Source organism: Zalophus californianus, chromosome 8 (assembly GCF_009762305.2).
Source record: "Zalophus californianus isolate mZalCal1 chromosome 8, mZalCal1.pri.v2, whole genome shotgun sequence".
In the NCBI taxonomy this organism is placed as follows: domain Eukaryota; kingdom Metazoa; phylum Chordata; class Mammalia; order Carnivora; family Otariidae; genus Zalophus; species Zalophus californianus.
This window is the reverse complement of record NC_045602.1, coordinates 108,228,356-108,251,923: the sequence shown is the minus strand read 5'-3', so window position 1 is coordinate 108,251,923 and position 23,568 is coordinate 108,228,356. Positions and strand designations below refer to the sequence as shown.

At 43.0% G+C, this 23,568-nt stretch overlaps 1 protein-coding gene across 1 annotated transcript in view; it reads right to left on the bottom strand.

The window, feature by feature from the left end:
- The window catches only part of FERMT1 (fermitin family member 1), a 39,984-nt gene extending 36,341 nt beyond the window's left edge, over nucleotides 1–3,643 (bottom strand). The window contains exon 1 of the mRNA XM_027623781.1: nucleotides 3,493–3,643. The gene's annotated coding sequence lies outside the window, so the exon portion shown is untranslated. The remainder of the gene's footprint in view (nucleotides 1–3,492) is intronic.
- Nucleotides 3,644–23,568: the final 19,925 nt, after the last annotated feature.

Here is a 23,568-nt window from a genome sequence, read left to right as displayed (position 1 = left end):
TAGGTTCCGTGCCCAGCATGGAGCCAAACATGGGGCTTGAACTCACGACCCTGAGATCAAGACTTGAGCTGAGATCAGGAGTCAGATGCTCAACCAAATGAGCCACCCAGGCCCTTCTGCACAGATTCTTTTTTGAGTATAGTGTAACACACAATGTTACATTAGTTTCAGGTGAACAATATAATGATTCAACAACTCTCTACTTTATGCTGTGCTGACCACAAAAATGCACGGATTTTAAATGTACAGTTTGATGCCTTTGTTATATGCAAATTATGCCTTCAGCTAAAGTTTATTTTAGAAAAGGATGCCGTAAAAATCTTCCTCTATCTATATTATTATATTCTCCCATAAATATTGATGACATCTTCTGGTATGACAATTCAAAAAATGGAAGTATAGCAAAATAGTTTCTATTTCAGTCATACACTATGTAATTGTACCTTAAATGCATATGAAGATATAGGTCATTAATAATTATTGTCATAGTATTTGACTTATTTGAGCTACCATTTTATATCATATCAGAGTTGATAAGTTAAGTGGATCAATTAAGTTTTTGGATATACCTCTGGCAAAAGATTTAAAACAGGAGTGACAGACATACAAAGCCCACTCTTCAAAATACAGATGGGGTGAGAACTTCAAAATCAGAGTTTTCCTCTTATTGGAGGAACAAGAATAAAATAAGCTATGCAGTATCAAAACTGGAATGTTTCGGGGGTAATGGGAACACTGGAACCTGAAGTTGGCAGAATTAAATTGAGGGCTCTGTCTTACTCCTAAAAAGAAAACAAATGGTCCTACCATTCCTGACTATTTTAATATTGAAAAGAAAAATCAGTCATTTAAACATTAACACATCTTTTTCACTTCACTATGTAAAGACAGCTTATGAGATGTCCATGTTTTCATAAGGCCTATTTTTGAGAAACATCAGTGCACTCAAACTCCTAAAGAGGGGCTTTTCCAAGGGCAAGTGCATGAATCCCCTGGGGATCTTATTCACCTCAGATTCTGTTCAGCAGGTGTGGGGTGCAGGTGGAGACCCTGCATTTATAACAAGCTTCAGGTTAACAGGTCTATGGCTCACACTTTTGAGTCCAAACAGCCACGTGAAAAATTAGCTTCAGGACTCCGTTCCACCCTTCAATCTACCCAAATCAATATGAAGCCAGGGACTGTGGTGACACCTGAGGGACATTATTTTTAATAATAATCACCCCTCAGTCATTAAGCGTCTGCCTTAGTCATTAAGCGTCTGCCTTCGGCTCAGGTCATGATCCCAGGCTCCTGGGATCGAGCCCGCATGGGGCTCGCTGCTCAGCGGGAAGCCTGCTTCTCCCTCTCCCACTCCCCCTGCTTGTGTTCTCTCTCGCGCTGTGTCTCTCTCTGTCAAATAAATAAATAAAATCTTTAAAAAATAATGATAATAATTACCCCACCAGTGGCATACCAGTGTTGTGTGCATTTGAAACTATTCACATTTGAAAGCATAAGAGAATCTCAAAATACACAAAGAAGATACACTGTAAATCTGAACGGGCTCAAGGCAGATTTTATTTGTTCAAATCAAGTTCAGGAGTTCAGAAGTAGCTCCTTGTGTTTGTATGACCAGAAGGGATATAATGCTTGTACCTCCCCATGCACAGAGCCACACATGGAGACCTCCTGCTTGGGCAGTGAATGCCATATAGTGACTATACTGGGCCTAACCACTTGCTTCACTGTCATCAGCAGGCTCAAGTATCATTTGTTACCTACTTACCCGGTGATATACTCTGTGTGAACAACTATTTTGTCTTATCTCCTTCATCTGCTCAGCAGTCCCGTTAGAAACGAGGAAACTCAGGCTCAGAGAGGTTAGGCAATTTGTTGGAAACCACACAGCAAGTTAGATGGTGGAGCCCAGACAGAAATCCAGGTCTTTCTAACCCCAAACTCTTAATCACTACACTGGGACACATCCTTCATAAAGTTGCAACACCAATATGAAATAAAACTCTTAAAACCACATTAGCTAAACTCTCAGGAGGCTTCACTAAGCATTTCTACTAACATCTTTCCCAGTGAGGAAGCAACAAAGATAACACCATAACATGGCACTGAACTATTTGACTTTAAGACCCTCACAATTTCTAAACTGCTATGGTTCGACGTATAGTTATTTTTATTTTTTATTTTTTTATTTTTTAAAGATTTTATTTATTTATTTGAGAGAGAGAATGAGAGAGAGCACGAGAGGGAAGAGGGTCAGAGGGAGAAGCAGACACCCCGCTGAGCAGGGAGACCGATGTGGGATTCGATCCCGGCACTCCAGGATCATGACCTGAGCCGAAGGCAGTCGCTTAACCAACTGAGCCACCCAGGGGCCCAACGTATAGTTATTTTTAAAAGTTTGTACTTTACTCATATGTGGAACATAAGCAATAGCATGGAGGACTACAGGGGAAGGGAGGGAAATCTGAAGGGGGTTGAAATCAGAGAGGGAGACGAACCATGAGAGACTATGGACCCCGGAAACGAACTGAGGGTCTCAGAACGGAGGAGGTTGGAGGGAGGGGTAACAGGGTGATGGGTATTAAGGAGGGCACGTCTTGTGATGTGCACTGGGTGTTATAGGTAACTTAAGAATCACTCAACACTACATCAAAAACTAATGATGAACTATACAGTGGCAAACTGAACATTAAAAAAAAAGTTTGTACTTTAAAGTGACTCCTTACTGCTTGTTTCATGAGTGTCACACATTGATCTTCTCCTAACTTGGGCAATCAAAACACTTCTCAAAAAACAAAAAACAAAAAACAAAGAAAACCCACTTCGCATGTAGGCAACATATGGTGACTCCCTTACAGCGAAATTCAGGCTAAAATTGGACAATCTGGTTTCCCCGCATTCCTCTCCTATCTTCCTGCACCTTCATTTTTGAGTGAACTTCTCATTCGCAGCAAGCTGCTACTTGTTCAGGGGAGCAGCAAACACCAACCGGAAGACATAGAAGGAGACGAGAACAGAAAGCAAAGCGCGCAGGCTGACCTGCCTTCGCTGGGGGAAGCCAGCTGTCCACCTCCTCCTGTCCTCCTTGACTACAGAAAATGCAACAAAGGACAGACAGACAGGCAGCCAGCCAGCCAGACAGAAAGATGAGGGAAATAGCCCCTGATGCTTCCCCTGGAAGATCAGAGAGTGTGCCTGTCCAAAGGCCACTCCGCCTGTCGGTTGCCAGTCCTGCAGGGTCCTGGGGCCAGGGGGACTGAGGTGGGTGCCCCTGCCCCATAGGGCAACCCCCGCGGCTACAAGGAGAGTTTATTTTGCAAGGCCAGATAGGCAAGGCCGGAGAAAGTGGCCACACGCCGGGGACATAATTTTTAATTCAGCAGCTATTTACATGCAAGGGGCTGAAGAAAGGAAGGGGCAGGGGTCTCCAGCCTGGGCGGTGCCCCTCACAGCCTCCCCCCCGCCCCCCTAGCTTTAGCCCCCGGCACCCACCTGCTCTTCGGGCGCGGGTGGCGTGCAGCCTCACGGACGCGCACGTGGGCGCCTGCGCCCCCGAGATGCCGCCGGAGGCGCCCCAGGCCCGGCGGGCGCACGAAGCGGACGAAGCGGGGTGCCGGGGCCGGCGCTCGCGGCGGCCGCTCGGCTAGGCTGGGCCGGCTGGGCTGCGCGCGGCCGCTGCGGGGAAGCCGCCCCCGACCTCCCGGCGAGGCGCGGCACGGCGCCTGCCCCCAGCTGGACGCGGGGTGCGCGGTCTCCGCCCTGCGCGGCCCCCGGAGGCCCGGCCGAGGCCGGCGCGCGGCGGGGCAGGTGAGGGCACGCCCAGCCCCGGGCCTGCTCGGTCTCGCTCCGGGAGAGGGGAAGCGCTCGGCAGAGTTGGGAGGGCTGAGGATGGCCGAAGGGCTGCGGCGCGACGCGGCGGGAGGGCAGGGAGAACCCGGGCAGACGCACGCCGCCTGCGCCCCTCCAACGAACTCTCAACCGGCCCCTCGGAGGCCGCCTCCAGTTTCTCCGGTTCCCCGAGGCCTTTCGGGGACTAGCCCAGGTGGCTGAAGTCCGGCTACGTGCCCTGCCCTCCAGGTATATCCATCACTCACACCCCGGGGTGCGTCCAGGTGCGGAGACTCCCTTCTCCCCTTTAAAGAGCCTGGGGGGACCTGCGATCGCCAGGTGGAAGAAACAAGAGCGGGTCATTTCTGAGTAAGAGGGTGATGTAAACCCCCGACAAGGGCGAGGCGCCCGAAATATGCACAATGCAAGACCCCGGGGCAACTCAAGGCCACGCCCCAGGCCGGAATTGGGTGGCTCACCTCAGATTCACCACCTGGTCTCGCCGGTCACCTTCCTGTCGGATTTACTCCCAAAGAAGGCTGGGTGGGTGACTTTGGGCAATGTACACAACCTGTCCAAGCCTCCTTGGTTCATATTACACACATCTGTTGAGTGTTTACTACGTGCCAAACATGGGGCTGAGCTCAAAGGATGCAGTGGTTTAATGAGACAGTCAAGAAAATGATAGTTTCCTCATCTGTGAAATGGGTAGAGATGGAATGTCCACCACCATTGCAGGGTTTCATGCAGTATAATATAAGCTTTAGCGATTTACACCGAGTACATAAAGGTCGTGATAACTTAATTTAAAATGCTCTTAAACTTAGAAGTGGAATCCTTGTTTTTGCTTGCATATTACCATATTCAGCCGTTATAATGGTTTTGAAAGTATTTTACATTTAATTTTTAAAAAGGTCAGTTGACTTTGATTTCAGAGCTGTAAATTTAAGCCCCCATTGGGTGTAGAGATTACTTAAAAAAACCAAAATCTTTAAAAAGATCAGTTGAGGGGCAACTCCGTGGCTCAGGGGGTTAAGCATCTGCCTTCTGGACAGGTCATGATCCCAGGGTCTGCGACGTAGCCCCCTATCTGGGCTCTCTGCCCAGCGGGGAGTCTGCTTCTCCCTCTACCCCTCCCCCCTGCTTGTGCGCGCGCTCTCTCTCTCTCTCTCTCCCCCTCGATCTCTCTCTCCCCCTCGATCTCTCTCTCAAATAAATAAAATCTTTAAAAGAATTTAAAAAGTAAAAAATCAGTTGAATAATTGTCAGCAAATATGGGATTTTATAATTAAAACAAAATAATGTCTGGTTTCTTTTGTTAGACATTATGTTTTTGAGTTTCATCCATATTGTGTGTCCTAAGCTTTTTTTTTTTTTTTTTTTTTTACTTACTACCTGGTTATTATCATTCTTTTGTGTGTGTGTGTGTGAGTGAGTGCGAGAGTGGGCAGGGGGAGGAGCAGAAGGAGAGAGAGAATCCCAAGGAGACTCCATGCTCAGCAGGGATCCCACAACCCCCAGACCATGACCCAAGTGAAAAGCAAGAGTCTGAGGCATAACAAGCTGAGCCACCCAGGAACCCCTGGTTATTACCATTCTTGGGACACAGGTCTAACACATTCCTTAAGGTTCTGGGTTAGAAATGAATTAAAGTGCATTCTGGACTTTAAAATTTCATATGTTTATATGTATAAACAAGCAAAATCAACTTTGAATCAGCTATTTAATTAATTTACACATGTTAATCAAGGAATTAATTAGTTTGTTAATTCATTCAGCCATTGTATTACTGTGGGCTAGACACTGTGATATGTGCTGAAAATACTCAGATTATCCAGGCACAGAGACTTTATCTTCAGATCATAGTTATGATGCCAGGGAATACAGCAGAGGCTAATCTATTTCAGCCAACTTTGCAGAGTTGGGAGAGTGTGAGAAAAGATTTCGGAAAGGAGATGATTTTTGAGATGGATTTTGAAGCATTGGATAAGAGCTTGATAGTTGCCTGTAATAACCTGAAGTCTCTAGAAAACTTTTAAGATTTTTTTTTTTTAAGATTTTATTTATTTGAGGGAGAGAGAGAGTGAGCGAGCAAGTGAGAGAGAGCACAAGCAGGGGTAGGAGCTGACGTGGGGCTTGATCCCAGGACTCCAGGATCATGACCTGAGCCTAAGGCAGACGCTTAACCGACTGAGGCACCCAGTTTTAAGATGTTTTTAAGTTAGCAAATAGTTATAGTTAGCTTCAGTTGGCAGAAGGTGGGGGATAAAGAGGAGCAATATTTCCTGACCTCAAAATGTTATGTGTTCATGGTACAAATAAATATTGAAACAATAACTGTTATTAGACACCCATATGCTGAAAAACTGACGTGAAGATTAGTGTCCTCCAGTTGTAAGTTAGTCACACCTGCAAACTGGTATGGGATATGAGTGGATTGGACTGGGTGACAGCTATGACCACATTCTTATTCACTGACCGGAAAGGGAAATTAAACAAGTAGAGGACCTCTGAAGGTCCTAGTTGTCTTGTTAAATACTAGCAACTTCCTTCCTCTAGCACCTTTCCACCTCCACCAGATGAGCCCTCAGAGCTAAAAAAAAGTATATATAATTAATTGAGAGAAAATGAGAAAAAGCTGCTGGGAGGAGAAAGGGGTGGGTTTTTTTTTTTTTTTTTCCTGCATTGATGGTTTTATTTGACCAGACAGGATGTTGTCCAGTGTAATCTTCTTTATTAAGTATTATCAACATGCTGAATGTCTGCAACTGAGAAATGACAACGGATACCTAAAATGTATTTTTTTATTTTCACCCAGTCCTTGGGACTCAGGAGCTGTGTTCATGTTTGTGGCGAACATGTTCCGTTCAGCGCAAAGAAGCTGAATGTGCCTATTAAAGCTACACCCTCCTTTCCAGCTGGATGGATAATGAGCGCTTTCTATGCCCAGGCAAGTTCTATAATTTTCTCCTTGCGAGGGTGGAGAGGGTGTGAGGGTGTGTCCTGATGTATCTATAGGCACTAGATGGAGAAAGAAAAGTCAGCAGGTCTTGCTGGAGGCCACACTAGAGCTCACCATCAAGGATGAGAGCAGCAAGGAAGGTGGTCACTCCTTCCCTCATTCCCTCTCTTCCTCCTCCTTCTTTCTTTCTCCTTCCTTCCTTTACATCCATCTCAATCAAAGCGTACAAAAGAGTATACATTGATAATCAAGTCTTCCTCCTCTTTGATAATAAAGTTCCCTTCCCCGGAGAAAATGGTTACCTATTTCCTCTAGAACCTTCCAGATATAGTCTATGCACATAGACTATTTTTGCTTTTTATACAAGCGATTAATCGTATCCTATACATATTGTTCTGGGTTTTTGTTTTTCTCACTTTAAAATAGCTTGTGATTATAGTGGGTATCATGACTACCTACCATCCCTGGAAAGTCTTTATGTTTGTAGAAATTCTTTTGTTAGTATCCCCATCTAGAAATCGGAACTCAAAGTCCCAACCTCCCCTGCAGCCGGGGCACAGGCCTACAACCTGGACTCTGTCACTCAGATACACTCAGACTTTAATTGGGAAGTGAGTGAGATATGGAGACAGGATGCATTTGGGGTTTCCACTGAATCATTGCAGCTCAGAATCATTGATAGATTTAAAAATTAGTGAGTAAAAATATAATGAGAAACAGGATATTTGCAGTTTCAAGGTATCTTCCTGCAAAGTATTTGTCCATGGCCTAGAGAAAGATAGTAACGTTAGAATGGAAAAAACTGGCGGATATCTCCTTAACCAAGTGATCAAAATGAACATGATTGGTGATAATGCATATTGACCTCACGCACCTCCTGATATGATAACTGACGGGGGCACAGCATCACTTCCACGGTATTCTTGCCCAAAACATATGACTTCGATTTAATCATGAGAAAATATCCAACCCAAATGGGAGGACAGTCTACACAATAAATTGCTAATACTCTTCAAAAGTATGAGGGTCATGAGAGCAAACAGCCTGAGGAACTGTCTCAGATCAGAGGAGATTGAGGAGACAAGGCGACTGAATGCCATGTGAGACCCTGGACTGACTCCTGGAGCAGAGAGAGGACATCAGACTTTTGGAAACTGACAAATCTGGGTTTACCTGCTTGCACTGTTGACACTATATAGATCAGAGGGCTTGGGCATATTTTAGTTTGTTTCTCTGAGCCTCAGTTTCTGCTTCTGTAAAATGGGAAGAGTAATACCCACTTCTTAGGGTGCCATGAAATGAGAGAATGTTTGTAAAGCACTGAGCACAGAGCCTGAAACATGGCAAATGTTCAATACGTTTATTTAGAAAAGTCAATAAATAAGAAAGAGTGAGGGTGTTCTTGGGGAAAGGGGAGGAATTGGAGACTTCTAGGATGTTGTGTCTTATCTCAGGGAGGTAGGACTGTGCTCACCTCTCCTCTTTACCTGCTCACATGTAAGGGATCAAAGAAGGGGAGGGACTGTCATTTAGGTGAACCCATGTAAATTTATTACCTTTCTCAGACTGCACCAGAGGAAAAACTGTGACAATTTACACCCAGGTTAGTAGGAAAAGGGTCACAGTGAACTCTTTCTAAACCCCAGTGCCGTTGCAGAGTGCTTCAGAAATGTAGGAATGACTTCTGTATTACTTTCTGGTAATGGATGTTAAATAAACACTGGTTATTACTATGGTAGCAGGCATGATTTAAAAAAATCTAGAATGCTGAGTGTGAGAATGGTTATTTTTATTTTTCTGAATCTAACTTAATCTGATTGATTTTTGGTTAAAGATGGTTGATTGGCTACTCCTATTTATCGTTTCTCCCTATTGAGTTCCCTGCTGAAATAATAGTATCAGAATAAAAAGGTATAAACCTACCATGACAAAGGTTAACAGGAGAAAGGTCACCAGTCAATGAGAGATTTCAAGGAGTTTCTTTTTTTTTTTTTTTAAAGATTTTATTTATTTATTTCACAGAGAGAGATATAGTGAGAGAGGGAACACAAGCAGGGGGAGTGGGAGAGGGAGAAGCAGGCTTCCCGCCGAGCAGGGAGCCCGATGCGGGGCCTGATCCCTGGACCCCGGGATCATGACCTGAGCCGAAGGCAGACACCCAATGACTGAGCCACCCAGGCACCCCTCAAGTATTTTCTATAGGATAGAAAATTGAAGAAGGAGTGATTGGTAATGAAGAAGGGTAGTGAAATCCGTAGCCTAGGAGTATATGAAAATGGGGATGTCCCTGAGGCTTTCCAGAATATGTTTGGAGCAACTCAGGACTTGGAAATGCCAGATATGGCAGACAGTGGAAGTGAGATGTGTTGCCGAAAACGAGAATGTCTCTCTACAGGACAGTCAATCCCCCACTATCACATTTAGGTTAAGTGTGTGAATGCCAGATCTCCACCCTGCTAGCCCAAATCCAGAGGGCTCTACTCTATAGAAGTCAAATGTCTCTTTTGAAGGGCTACCTGTGTAAAGGCTAACTCTCCACTCATTTACCCTAAAGTAAACCTTATCAGTAGAACCTTGGACACTGAGCCCCCAAACGGATTTAAAAAAAAAAAAAATCTGTCCATCCTCGAACATTATCAAACATTTAAGGAAATCCACCAAAATTCAGGAGAGACAAAAAAATTCTTTTGACTCTTTGTTTTACTTTTTTCCAGTTTTATGAACTGTAATTAACATGACAAAATTTAACACGGAAATAAATGAATAAAAAGATAAGAAATCTGGAAGATGAATACAAGGGAAGAGAAAAAATAGAGTAGAATAAATTATCACTGAAATAATATGAGAAACTGCCCAGAGATAAGGAACATGAACCTCAGTTTAAAGAGTCTACTGGATACCCAACAAATGAATAAGTAGTTACACCAAAGAATGGCATTGTGAAATGTAAGATCCCCATGGGAAGAAAAAAAATTCAAAAGCTTTTAGTAAGAAAAACCAGGTTACTTACAAAGGAACACAGATCAACATCCTGTACCCAGACAGATGATCAAGATATTTTTCAGACACGTGAGGACTCAGAAAATCCAATTCTCACATAACCTGCCTTAGAAATATTTTCAAGGATGAGCTCTGCCGAGCTCGCTTCGGCAGCACATATACTAAAAAAAGGATGAGCTCTAGAAAACAATCAAGTGAATCAAGAAAGGGGAATACCCAGGAAGCAGGAAACAGTAAATCCAATCCAAAAAGAGTAGAGAGGAGAATTGAGGGCCCTGGAGAGAGGTCTCTGGGGCAAATGAAGACCTCATAGAAAATCTGGTATTATGAGAAGTTTGGAAAAAAACATGGGATATGGTGAAAGGAAAATACGGCAAAAAAATAATAAAGTCAGAAAATTCAGGGAAGCAGATGGCTGTAGAAAAGGAAATGGTAACTCTTTCAATTTCAAAAATTAATCTATAAACAAAGCAAATATGAATTATAGTTATGAAACAATGTAAACATTGTCATGGTATAATAAGGAAGATATTTCGTCTTCGGCTGGTTCCTGACACACAGCACCTAAAACGCTTGGAATTTCACATATGATAAAAGTGACAGGGGTGTCTCTTGTTCTAAGGTGGTGACTCTTGGTGGGGCTCTAGATACCTTCAGGATGGGGGCTGGTGGCCAGAAAGACCAGACCTGGATTAAAATCTTGGAACTTTCAGCACCACTCTCTAATCTCCCGGGAGGGGAGAGGGGCTGGTCACTGAGTTAATCACTAACTGCTATCTATAATCCTGCCTATGTTAAGAAACCTCCATAAAAATCCTTAAACTGTGGGTTTTGGAGAACTTCTGAATTGGTGAACACATCCACATGCCAGAAAGGGGGGGGTGCACCCTAACCCCAAGGGGACAAAGGTCCCTACCTTTGGGACCCTTCTGGACTTCTCTCCAAAACTACCTCCTTCATTAGTATCCTTTATAACTAACTGACAGAGTAAAAACACCATTATTCTGAGTTCTGTGAGTTGTTCTAGCAAATTATCAAGACTTGAGTCTCGGGGAATCCTTGGCTTTGTAGCCAAATCAGACAGAGTATAGGTAACCTGAGGACACAACTCTTGCAAATGGCCTCTGAATAAATACCCTTCCTCCCATGTCAACACAGGCAGAATGGGCAACAAATAAAATAATTTTAAAAAGTTATACTGCATAAATCTTGCTTAGCCAATGTAGTGGAGATGCATATATTTCCATAATACTGAACATGATTGCAAGCTTTCTGTTATTTTTATATATATAATTTATTTTAACCCATTAAATCTACTGTTTTGAATTGTCTCTCTTTTTCCCTAACTTAAGGCTGTCCTGGACATCTTGGTAAATTGTTGTGCATGTGCACAAAAATATAGAGTATTTTTCCAGAAAGATTGCACCCATTACTATACTCTCCAGCAATATATCAGAGCTCCTCTAAGATTATTATTTATTGTTATCAGGCACTGTCTTGTATTAAATATTTAACCTGTGCTAAGTGCTCTACCAGGCCCTTGGGATACCTGCCTTTGACACATAAGTGAAATAGTGAGGGTACTTATGGCAAACAACTGTGCAGTAATGATAATATATGTGTTTATTGCTATACAGTTTATAAAACATTTTCATATACCTTTGTTCAAGGCTTCTCAAGCTATAATGTGCCTACGTGTCATTTGGGTTTCTTGTTAAAATGCAGATTCTGGTTCAGTGGGTCTGGGTTGGAGCCTGAGAATCTGCATTCTGGCAAGCTCCCAGGTGATGCTGATGCTGTTGTCTCCAGACTACAGTTTTTTTTCTTTTCAAATTTTTACTTAAATTCTAGTTAGTTAACATTCAGTGCAATACTGGTTTCAGGAGTAGAATTCAGTGATTCATCACTTACGTATAACACCCAGTGCTCATCACAACAAGTGCCCTCCTTAATACCCATCACCCATCTAGCCCATCCCCCACCCACCTCCCTCCATCACCCCTCAATTTGTTCTCTATCATTAAGAGTCTCTTATGGTTTGCTTCCCTCTCTCTTTTTTCTTTTTTTCCTCCTCCCATATGTTCGTCTGTTTTGTTTCTTAAATTCCACATACGAGTGAAATCATATGGTATTTGTCTTTCACTGACTCACTTATTTCACTTAGCATAATACCCTCTCGCTCCATCCACGTCACTGCAAATGGCAAGATTTCATTCTTTATGATGGCTGAGTAATATTCCAATGTGTATATATACCAGCTCTTCTTTATCCATTTATCTGTCGATGGACATTTGGGCTCTCTCCATAGTTTGGTTATTATTGGTAATGCTGCTATAAACATCAGGGTGCATGTACCTCTTTGATTTTGTGTTTTTGTATCCTTTGGGTAAATACCTAGTAGTACAATTGCTGGATCATAGGGTAGTTATATTTTTAACTTTTTTTAAAAAAAGATTTATTTATTTGAGAGAGAGAGAGTGAGCATGTGTGAGTGGGGGAGAGGCAGAGGGAGAGAATTTTTCAAGCAGACTCACTGCTGAGCGCAGAGCCCTAAGTGGCGCTTGATTTCACGACCCATGAGATCATGACCTGAGCCGAAACCAAGAGTCAGAGGCTTAACCAACTGAGCCACCCAGGCCCCTCTGTTTTTAACTTTTTGAGGAGCCTCCATACTGTTCTCCAGAGTGGCTGCACCAGTTTGCATTCCCACCAACGGTGTAGGAGGGTTCCCCTTTCTCCACATCCTCGCCAATACCTGTTGTTTCTTGTGTTGTTAATTTTAGCCATTCTGACAGGTGTGAGTTGGTATCTCATCCTGGTTTTGATTTGCATTTCCCCGATGTTGAGTGATGTTGAGCATCTTTTCATATGTCTGTTAGCCATCTGGATGTCTTCTTTGGAAAAGTGTCTGTTCATGTCTTCTGCCCATTTTTTAACTGGATTGTTTTTTATTTGGGTGTTGAGTTTGTTGAGTTCTTTTTAGATTTTGGATACTAACCTTTTATCAGATATGTCATTTGCAAATATCTTCTCCCATTCCGTAGGCTGCCTTTTAGTTTTGTTAATTTTTTCCTTCACTGTGCAGAAGGTTTTGGTCCTGATGAAGTCCCAATAGTTCATTTCTGCTTTTGTTTCCCTTGCCTCTAGCGACGTGCAGCCGAGGTCAAAGAGGTTGCTGCCTGTGTTCTCCTTTAGGATTTTGATGGACTCCTGTCTCACATTTAGGTCTTTCATCCATTTTGAATTTATTTCTGTGTATGGTATAAGACAGTGGTCCAGTTTCATTCTTCTGTGTGTTGATGTCCAGTTTTCCCAACACCATTTGATGAAAAGACTATCTTTTTTCCATTGGCTATTCTTTCCTGCTTTGTCGAAGATTAGTTGCCCATAGAGTTGAGGGTCCATTTCTGGGTTTTCTCTTCTGTTCTAGTGATCTATGTGTCTGTTTTTGTGCCAGTACCATACTTTCCAGACTACATTTTGAATAGTTAGCCTTACTTCATCTTAATTCCTGTAATTATCTAAAAAAGTAGATTTTAGCATTCCCATTTTAGTGATGAGGAGATTAAAACTCAGGTGAAGTAATATGTCTGCAGCACTAACAATAAGGTTGGTTTGGAGCTTGTTGCTTTCATTCCCTCATTTATTCCTTCTGGCACTGTGGGTTCAGCAGTGAGTGAAACCAAGCCCTTGCCTTTATGGGACTTGTCTTCAAGTGGAGAAGACTGACAGTGGGTAAATAAATAAATACAGATAAAGCATAATATCAGATTACAGAGGAAAATAAAGCAGGATAAGGGATTGATTTTTAACTGAAGGGGTCTTTTCAATCTAAAGTTCACTGCTTGATCCTCCTCATTTGAAGATGTGGGCCTTCATTCTTGTCTAACACTTTGAAGCTCATGTTTTTAATCCCCTGTTTAATTGTCACAACAGCCCTGTGATAAGTTTAGGCAAGAATTCAACACAATCTAGCTGGCAAACCATCCACGCTTCTTGAACTAAAATACAGAGGGAAAGAGGTGCCCTTGTTAAATAAAAAGTCACTTGGAAAGTCCTTCTGTTTTCTTCTTCTTTTTTTTTTTAAAGTTTTTAAATTTATTTAAGTAATCTCTACACCCATTGTGGGGCTGGAACTCACAACCCCGAGATTAAGAGTTGTATGTTCCTCTGACTGAGCCAGCCAGGCACCCCATCCTATTGTTTTCATTTAAGTTGACAAAGGAACCCCTTGACCTCTTCTTGCCAAGCTCACTCTTCAAGGTCCAAAGGGAAGGGAGATGGGAGCGATGCACATGCACCACACTCAGCCCTTTTGTCTTGGAGGACTGGGTTTAGCTGTTAGGATACTTTGGTTGTAGGCAGCATGAACCAATTCTGTCTTAAAAGGGTAAAAAGACAAAATTAAATGGAGTTTATGGTAAGGATATGAAGGTATAGTTAATTGAACCAAGTAAACTCTCCCCATTAGACTTTGGAAAACATAAGGACCAAAGCACACCAGGGATCCAGGGAGTCTCTTTAGGCTCCTCTCTTTGGATGAATGAGTTCCATATGGTTTTAGACTTCATGTCAATTATGGGTTGGATTGTGTCCTCCCCCAAAATATATGTTGAAGGTTTAGCCCTCCATACCTGTGAATGGGATCTTACTGGGAAGAAGGATCTTGGCAAATGTACTCAAGATGAAGTCCTGCTCATCCAGTGGTGATCCAGTAGGGTGGCGATCCAGTATAACTGGTGTCCATATAAGAGGAGAGACAGAGACATGCAAGGGGAAGATGATGTGACAATGGGGGCAGAGACTGGGTTGATGCATCCAAAACCCAAGGCATGACGAGGATTGCCAGCAAACACCAGATGCTAGGAGAGGCAAGGAAGGGTTATCCCCTATAGATTTCAGATGGAGCATGTGGGCCCTGCCAGCTACTTAATTTTGGAATTGTAGCTTCCAGAATTGTGAGATAAAAAGTTTCTGTTGTTTTAAGCCACCCAGTTTGTAGTGCTTGATTATGGCAGCTCTAGGAAATGATTAGTGTTCTTCTGCTCCAGGTTCAAATTCCAAGGGGCAAACATCTGGGTAGCCCAGCTTATGTCATGTGCCCACCCATGAGATCATATTCGGAGGAGGAAGTAGTTCTTCCAAGGGTAAAAAGATGCCATTGTCAGGAGTAGGGAAAATGGTGAGGATAGCAAAACCAGGAGGTGCTCTTGACAATGACCCATGTGTGCTGCTGGAGCCTCATGACCTGGGATGACAATTCAGCAATGTGCAGGCCACTTCCTTTTCTTTTTAAAATTTAATTAATTAATTAATTAATTTTAAAATTATTATTATTTTTTATTATGTTATGTTAATCGCCATACATTACATCATTAGTTTTTGATGTAGTGTTCCATGAGTCATTGTTTGTGCATAACACCCAGTGCTCTACGCAGAACGTACCCTCTTTAATACCCATCACCAGGCCAACGCATCCCCCAACCCCCCCTCCCCTCTAGAACCCTCAGTTTGTTTCTCAGAGTCCATAGTCTCTCATGGTTCGTCTCCCCCTCCGATTTCCCCCATTCATTTTTCCCTTCCTGCTATCTTCTTCTTCTTCTTCTTCTTCTTCTTCTTCTTCTTCTTCTTCTTCTTCTTCTTCTTCTTCTTCTTTAAATATATAATGTATTATTTGTTTCAGGGGTACAGGTCTGTGATTCATCAGTCTTGCACAATTCACAGTGCTCACCATAGCACATACCCTCCCCAATGTCTATCACCCAGCCACCCCATCCCTCCCACCCCCCACCACTCCAGCAACCCTCGGTTTGTTTCCCGAGATTAAGAATTCCTCATATCAGTGAGATCATATGATATATGTCTTTCTCTGATTGGCTTATTTCGCTCAGCATAACACCCTCCAGTTCCATCCACATCATGTGTAGGCCACGTCCTGTTCATGGGCTGCTCCAAACCCTGGTGGTGTTTCTGTGATATCTTCCCAACTGGAGCAAATTCAAACCTCTACAAACTGAACGTTATCATAAGTATCCTGGTCACCGTACTGAAACTTTGCCGTTTTAAAAATCACCCACCCAATAAGCACCAACCCAACCATGCATATATTCACCCACTCATTCATGTCTCATTAACCTACCCCACCTTCTACCTGTCCATCCACCATTAACTCACCTATACACGTATCCACTCATCTACTCCACCACCTGCTCATCCATCTCACCATCCACAAATGAGCACCTACCATCTGCCAGGCAATATTTCTAGATTCATTCGTTTATTCATTCATTCAGTAAATTAGTACTTGTTGAACGCCTCCTGGGTGCCAGGCACTGTTCTAGGTGCTGGAGATAAAGCAGTGAATAAAAAGATATGGTCCCTGTTCTCATGGAACTTGAAATATACTTGCAAAGGCAGATTTTAGACCAATAATTAGGAATATAAAATGTGAAGCAACTTCTTTTCTCCTAATGCCTTTCTCCCGGGGCCTCTCTCTCTTCAATGTGCACAGAAAGTTTTGATTTTGGACAATTTGCAGAGCATGTAGCATTGAAAGATGACAAACGGAAATCAGTTCTAGAGGTGAGTGAGATTTAAGGCCACTAGATTCTAAGTTCCCATAGGGCGGGAAGAGTGTATGTTTCATTTTTTTAATTTTTTAAAAATATTTTATTTATTTATTTGAGAGAGAGAATGAGAGAGAGCACATGAGAGGAGGGAGGGTCAGAGGGAGAAGCAGACTCCCTGCTGAGCAGGAAGCCCGATGTGGGACTCGATCCCAGGACTCCAGGATCATGACCTGAGCCGAAGGCAGTCACTTAACCAACTGAGCCACCCAGGTGCCCAAGAGTGTATGTTTTAATTCATCACTTTACCCCCAGGGTCTGTCACATAGAAGGCACTGAACAAATATTCACTAAATGATAAAGAGGGATCAGACTTGAGTTTTTACCCGTCGAAATGTTTAAAGACAATTTTTTTTTCTAAGAAATTAGGGAAGATCTTAGTAATATCTTTATAGATTTCACAGCGGTTCTGTGCCAGCCATTGTGGAGGTGGGAAATCAGCCAGGAAACTGAGAGGATGTGTAGACTAAAGAATCCAGGGTAGATGATTCAAAGTTTATTGAATTTTAAGGACTCCCAAAGAGCAAAAACAAATGCTAGGGAAAAAGTATTCTCAGCACCATGAAGTTTGGCAGGATGCAAACCACTTCTTCCAGTATCTTTCCAACATATGTTTAAATGCTTTTATGGAACAAATATTGGCTTTTAAAAACACGTTTTTCTCGGGCGCCTGGGTGGCTCAGATGGTTAAGCGTCTGCCTTCGGCTCAGGTCATGATCCCGGGGTCCTGGGATCGAGTCCCACATCGGGCTCCCTGCTCCTTGGGAGCCTGCTTCTTCCTCTGCCTCTCTCTCGCTCTCTCTCTCTCTCTGTCTCTCATGAATAAATAAATGAAATCTTTAAAAAAAACCACATTTTTCTCTATAATAAGCTGCATGTTGGTGGTAGAAGATGTAGAAAGGAGAGCCCCTGCGTGGAACCTCACCCTTTTCGCCTCAAAGGACCACATGAGTTCTTCCACATGGAAGAGCTCCCAAGTGAGTGCCAAGCTGTGAGTGCTGACAATACTTGACTGAGAAGACACCAAATGGAAGTAAGAGGGAATTTTATGGCACCACTGGGAGCCTTCACTCTAGCAACTTAGGACCTACTGGGAAACACTGGGACATGGGGCCACACCAAGGGCTATTAACAAATGTAGATTCTAGATTCAAGAAGATTCCCTCAGTCCATTTCCAGCTGAGGAGAGTCCTGGGAGCCTGACAGCTCTCAGGTAGCAGATGGAGGTGAGAGAACCCTGGCACCCCACATCTGCCAACTATCGAGTCTTTGGAAGTCTCTTAAAATCTTAGACATACGCATAAAGGTTATCTGTAGCCTTCTATTCAGAAGTTAATATTTGGATATAAATTTCTTCAGTCATTTTTTTTTCTGTCTACCTGTAGAAAGATGTATATAGAAAAGTATTTTTGACAACAGGATTTCATATATATATGAACACACACACACACACACACACATACATACACTGTTTTATATTCGTATAGCAATAAAATAGCTGAATAACAAAAGATAGCATTAGAAGAGTGCACATTACAGTTTGAGGAAGAATGTTGACATTATCTCAGCAGTGTTGTTCATTAATAGTATCTGTCTCACAATCATTTTATCTCCTCATCTACAAAATGGGAATGAAGATAAAAATAATACCTTCCCTGAGAGGTTGTCTTGGGGATAAAATAATAATAAAAATAATGATAGTCATGGTAAGAGTAAGTGCTTCTCTGGATCCGACCATGCGCTGGGCACTGTTCTCAGAATTTAACATACGTTAATCAACCAAACATCACAGCAGCCCCATGAGTAAGGAACCATAATTATCCCCATTTACAGAGGAGGAAATGGAAGCACAGGGAAGCTAAATAACTGGCCCAACATCATACAGCTAAGAAATGGCAAAGGCAGGATCTGAACTCAGGCAGTTTAGCTCTTCTCTTGACTATGCATCCCAAGGAGGCTTTACTGCTGAGAAGCTTAGAGGCGTGGCTAGATGCAGGATTTCTCCTGAGCCCTGCCTCTTTCTCATCATGTCTTGGCAATGTTTTCTTCTGCGATGGTGTTATTCTCAAGCTGACTCAAAGGATGACCTTCACCATGTTCATCATAAGTGCACAGTTGGCAATGCTTAATAGTTCTGACAGTGTTCTGGGAAGGCTTCCCATCAGCCTGGCTTGGGGCATGTGCCTGCTTTTGGGAGGGTAGAACCAGCCTCAGGTGAATCACTCGGAAGGAGGAGGTATTCCTATGGAATGGGAGTGGGATGGGTTCTCTGAGAAAATGGAGTGCCAGGCAGACGAAAATTATGTCTCCTACAGCCTTCCTACTCGAGGTGTGGCCCACAGATCAGCAGCAGCAGCACCTGGGCATTGTTAGAAATGCATGTTCTCGCTCCCCCTGCAGACCCACTGAATCAGAATCCGCGTTCTGACAAGATGCCAGGTGATTCCTGTGCACAGAGAAGTGTGAGAACAGCTGTACTCCAGAGCGCTTTTAGAAAGAGAGGTGTGGTTGATCTCTCTCACTCCTCTTCCACATCGACTACATGAATGCTTAAACAGTTGCTGCAGTCATGATACTGGTCCCAACTGGGAAGTGTGGGTACAAGAGTAGTAGTACCCTTAAGTCTGGGCCAGAGCTCTCTTCCCTTCCCCATGGTTTTGCTTTGGTTTCTCACTGGCTGAGGAGTCCATGGAGGCTGAGAGCAGTGTCCTCTTGGAGTCCACCTCTGCCCTTGTCGACCTTGTTTTGGGTACCTGAGACTCAGGACTTCCTTGTGCAAATGGTCCCAAGCATGTCTCTGCATGGGCCTCTCCTCCAGCCATTGGACTTTGAACACCCAGATTCCAATGGATCTCTAGCCCACTGTGGGGTATAGGATCTCAGCACAGAGAAGAACAGTGCCTGGGGCTGCCCTTCCTTTGCAGAGTGGATCTGCCATAAATGTGTGCACCTTAGGTCCAAGGGCCAAAGGACCTCACTTCCCTCCAAGCCCTGTCTATTTACTTCTTCCCCTTCCGTTCTTCTCTCGCAGCCCTAGCATTTTCTCTAAGGCACTTTGGGTTTTCTGGAGGAAGGAAACAGGAATGATCACAGGGGACAAAACATAGAAGTAGTTTGTGGAGTATGGAATGACTCCACCCCTAGGGTCAACATCATAACCTACCTGAGTGCACATGTTTTTCTTTGTCCCCATGAACAAATATCCCTTGCCTAGATGTGGTAATCTCATACCTGCACGAGTTTTTACTTTGGCATTGAATCTCCAGTCAGTTCGTTTTAGGTTACGAATAGCCAGAATCATTTTCTTTACCTACCATGTGTCTGGGACTTGGCTGAGGTATGTACACGTGAGGCTATTATGGTGTGGAATAGAGCCAGGGGCGGGAGAAGAACACGAGTGGGCTGCTGGCCTGGGCCTAATGAGATATTAATCTATGATAGGTGCTCAATAAATGTTTAATGAGTGTGGCTCTCTGTGCTTGCTTCCATCTGTAGCCTTCCTTGGTAGGTACTTGAGGTGCTTTGGCATATGATGCCCACTAGATGTCACTGTTGTCATGTTCGCAAATCCTATGCGTCTGGGTTCCTCCTACTCCTCCCCCACCCTGGTCTGATTTCATTAGATTGAGAACACAAATGTGCCCACTTTTTTTTTTTTTAAGATTTTATTTATTTATGTGAGAGAGAGAATGAGAGAGAGAGAGAGAGAGAGAGAGCATGGGGGGGGAGGGTCAGAGGGAGAAGCCGACTCCCTGCTGAGCAGGGAGCCCGATGCGGGACTCGATTCTGGGACTCCAGGATCATGACCTGAGCTGAAGGCAGTCGCCTAACCAACTGAGCCACCCAGGCGCCCAAATATGCCCATTTTTAAGTTAGAAGGCAGATTTTCCTCTATAAATTATGAGAATCCTTGTTTTATTTGCATGTTGTCACTGACTTTCCATTACATTTGTTGTTTTTCTTGCTCATATTGGGTATATGAAGGTCTCTGTACATAGTAGGTGCTAAATAAAATTTGAATTGAATTGAAAGGGACAGTTTCCAGAAATTTGAGGAGCTAGTGTCCTTCTCACTTACTTTAGTACTATTTGTTTATTAAAAAGATTTTATTTATTTATTTATTTATGAGGGGCGGGAGAGGAGCCAAGGGAGAGGGACAAGCAGACTCTCTGCGGATCTCAGAGCCGACGAGGGGCTCGATCCCACGACCCTGAGATCATGACCTGAGCCGAAATCAAGAGTCAGATGCCTAACCGACTGAGCCACCCAGGCACCCCCTATTTATTTCTTTTAAGTTAAGTAAATTCCTTGATTCTACCTGGGTTCTTAACCAGAGCTTAAGCCAAATTTGGTGTGAATTTGAGTAGGAAAAAAAATTACTAACCTCTAACAGAAAAGTAGCATTTCCTCTGAGTATAAATGTAGGCAACAAGCCATAGTAGTTGTACTACCTAGGACTATGCCACCAATAGAAATCATAATTTTTATAATACATGATTGCCGATGATTTTGAAGTAGCGTTTATACCTCATCTCCACTTTGAAATTAAGATAGTTACTAGATTCACCATTAGATCTTATAATGTGTTAAAAGAGAAACGTGTATTACTACATCACACATTTGTTTTTTAAAGTATTTTGACAATGCTATTTAGTGGGGTTAGTTTCCTTGGTAGTCATATGCGTATTATTGAATGCCTTTAAAAGCATCATCCTGAGAGGGGCTCCATAGATTTCACCAGACTGACTAACGGTAGGCAGAATAATGGCTCCCCAAAGACATCCACAACCTACTCCCTGGAACCTGCGAAATGTCATGCTGCATGGCAAAGGGGGAATTAAGGTTGCAGGTAGGATTAAGGTGGCTAATCATCTGACCTTAAAATAGGGAGATTATCGTAGAGAGTCCAGATGGAACCAATGTAATCACAAAGACCTTTATAAGTGAAAGAGGGAGGCAGAGTTGGAATCAGAGTCAGAGGGGGAATGACTTTGTGATCATCGAAACAGAGTAAAGGGGTTGCTTTGAAGATGGAAGGGGCCACAAGCTGAAGAATGTGAACAGCCTCTAGAAACTGGAAAAGTCAAGGAAACAGATTCTCCCCTGGAGCCTGTAGAAGGAAAAAGCCCTGCCAACACCTTGGTTTTAGCCTTGTGCGTTCCATATGAACTTTTGACCTCCAGAGCTGTAAGACAATACATTTGTGCTATTTTAAGCAATTAGGTTTGTGGTCATTTGTTACAGCAGCAATAGGAAGTGAATACAGTGACAGAGAGGTCTACGGCACAAAAAAAATCTAGGAGACGCTGTATCTAGACGAAGGATCAGTTAAGGACAGTTCTATCTTTGGTGGAAGTAGGTGGTGAACTAAGGAGTTGTCTGTTGCTGCATAACAAATTACCCAAACCATAATAGCTTAAACAATAAACATTTATTATTTTATAGTTTATGTGGGTCAGGCATTTGGGGGTGACTTAACTGGGTGGTTCTGGCTCTGAGCCTTTCATGAATCTGTGGTCAAGATGGCAGGGGCTGTAGTTAGCTGAAGGCTGAACTGGGAAATCTTCTAAGATGGTGCACTCCCATTGTTGTGGGTGGGAGGCCTCAGTTGCTTGCTGCCTGGGCCTGTTCATGGGGCCTCTGGAGTATCCTCCCAACATGGTGGCTGGCTTCCTTGAGAGTGGGTTATTTAAGAGAGAGAAAGGCCGAAGCCACATGCCTTTTAGAATCTGATCTCTGAAGTCACACCATCACATCTGTCACATATATTTCTTTTTTTTTTTTCTTCTTAGAGGTGAAGGGACAGGAATTAGCTCCACCTCAAGTATCGAAGAATCTATGGACTTATTTTGAACGCCCATACTACTTCTGTCTCTTCCTTCCTTTTAAAAACTTCCATGAACAGATCCATACCAAGAGCTTAAAACAAGAAAATTGGGATAAGGAGTGTAAATGACAGACAAGACCATGGATATAAAATTTTATTTTTAGTTTATTTAATTCATTAAAGCCCTCATTTAATCATATTAATGGTTGAAGTCTTAAGCCAAAGAAATAGTGTCCTTCCTTGTAGGAAATCTGTGATTACCAGCTTGGCCTGGAAGAGTATGTTTTTTTTTTTTTTTTAATAAACTTTCTATTCTGGAATAGTTCTTTGATTACAGAGAAGTTGCCAAGATAGCACAGAGAGATCTTGTATACCCTTCACTCAGTTTCCCCTATTGTTAACATCTTACATTACTGAGATACATTTGTCACAACTAATGAACGAATTTGAGTTCTATTGTTTCAATACTATTATTAACTACAGTCTATAGTTTGTTTTGTTTTGGATTTCCTTTGCTTTTACTTAATGCCTTTTTCTTTGAGCAGTACATTTTTGGGTAGGTTTCTTCCGTGTGTCTCTGGTACCTTCCTGGTACTAGCTCTTTTGGAAACAGCCACAAAAACATGAAGAAACTCCAGAAACTCTGGAGATGGATTTGGCTTTGAATCTTGCCTGTATTATATACTGCCTGAGGGTCTTATCAAATTTGCCTTCATGACATCAGTTTCCTCATCTGTAAAATGGGAGTGATGATCCATCATAGGAATGTTGTTCCTATGAACACGAAGGAACATGTTCCTATGAAGATTAAACACATCCATTTATGTAAAGCACTTTGGATAACATTTGGCACATTAGCCATTTGGGGATAGGTATTTCTGTTGTTACTCTCATTACTGTTGTTAACTCAGCATCTTGTGAGGTCACCTGACCCAGAAGAAGACACTTCCTATACAACGTGGGAAGTGCAGAGTCCCTGTTAGTGTTTGGGGATGATTAGAAGGCCTCCTGCAGAAGTGACATGAATTGAGTCTTGAAGAACGGAGGGGTGTTGGTGGAGGAAGGGCCCAAGAGATAGGAAGAAGGATTTTGGGGAAGAGGGGTTGTGATGTGATCCTTGCTGAGGTGGTGTGAACAGCTGGGGAGCTTTAGAGAAGGTAAGCAGCTCTGTGTGTGAGGTCAGGAGCTGCGCCAGGGAGACACATAGGCTGTGGTGGGGAATGTGGACTTTTCTCTTTCCTCTGGGGAATGGGGAGCAACTGAAGAGTTTTCAACAGGGCAGTCACTCAGATTAGGGTCTTGTAGAAATGGATTTGATAGGGAAG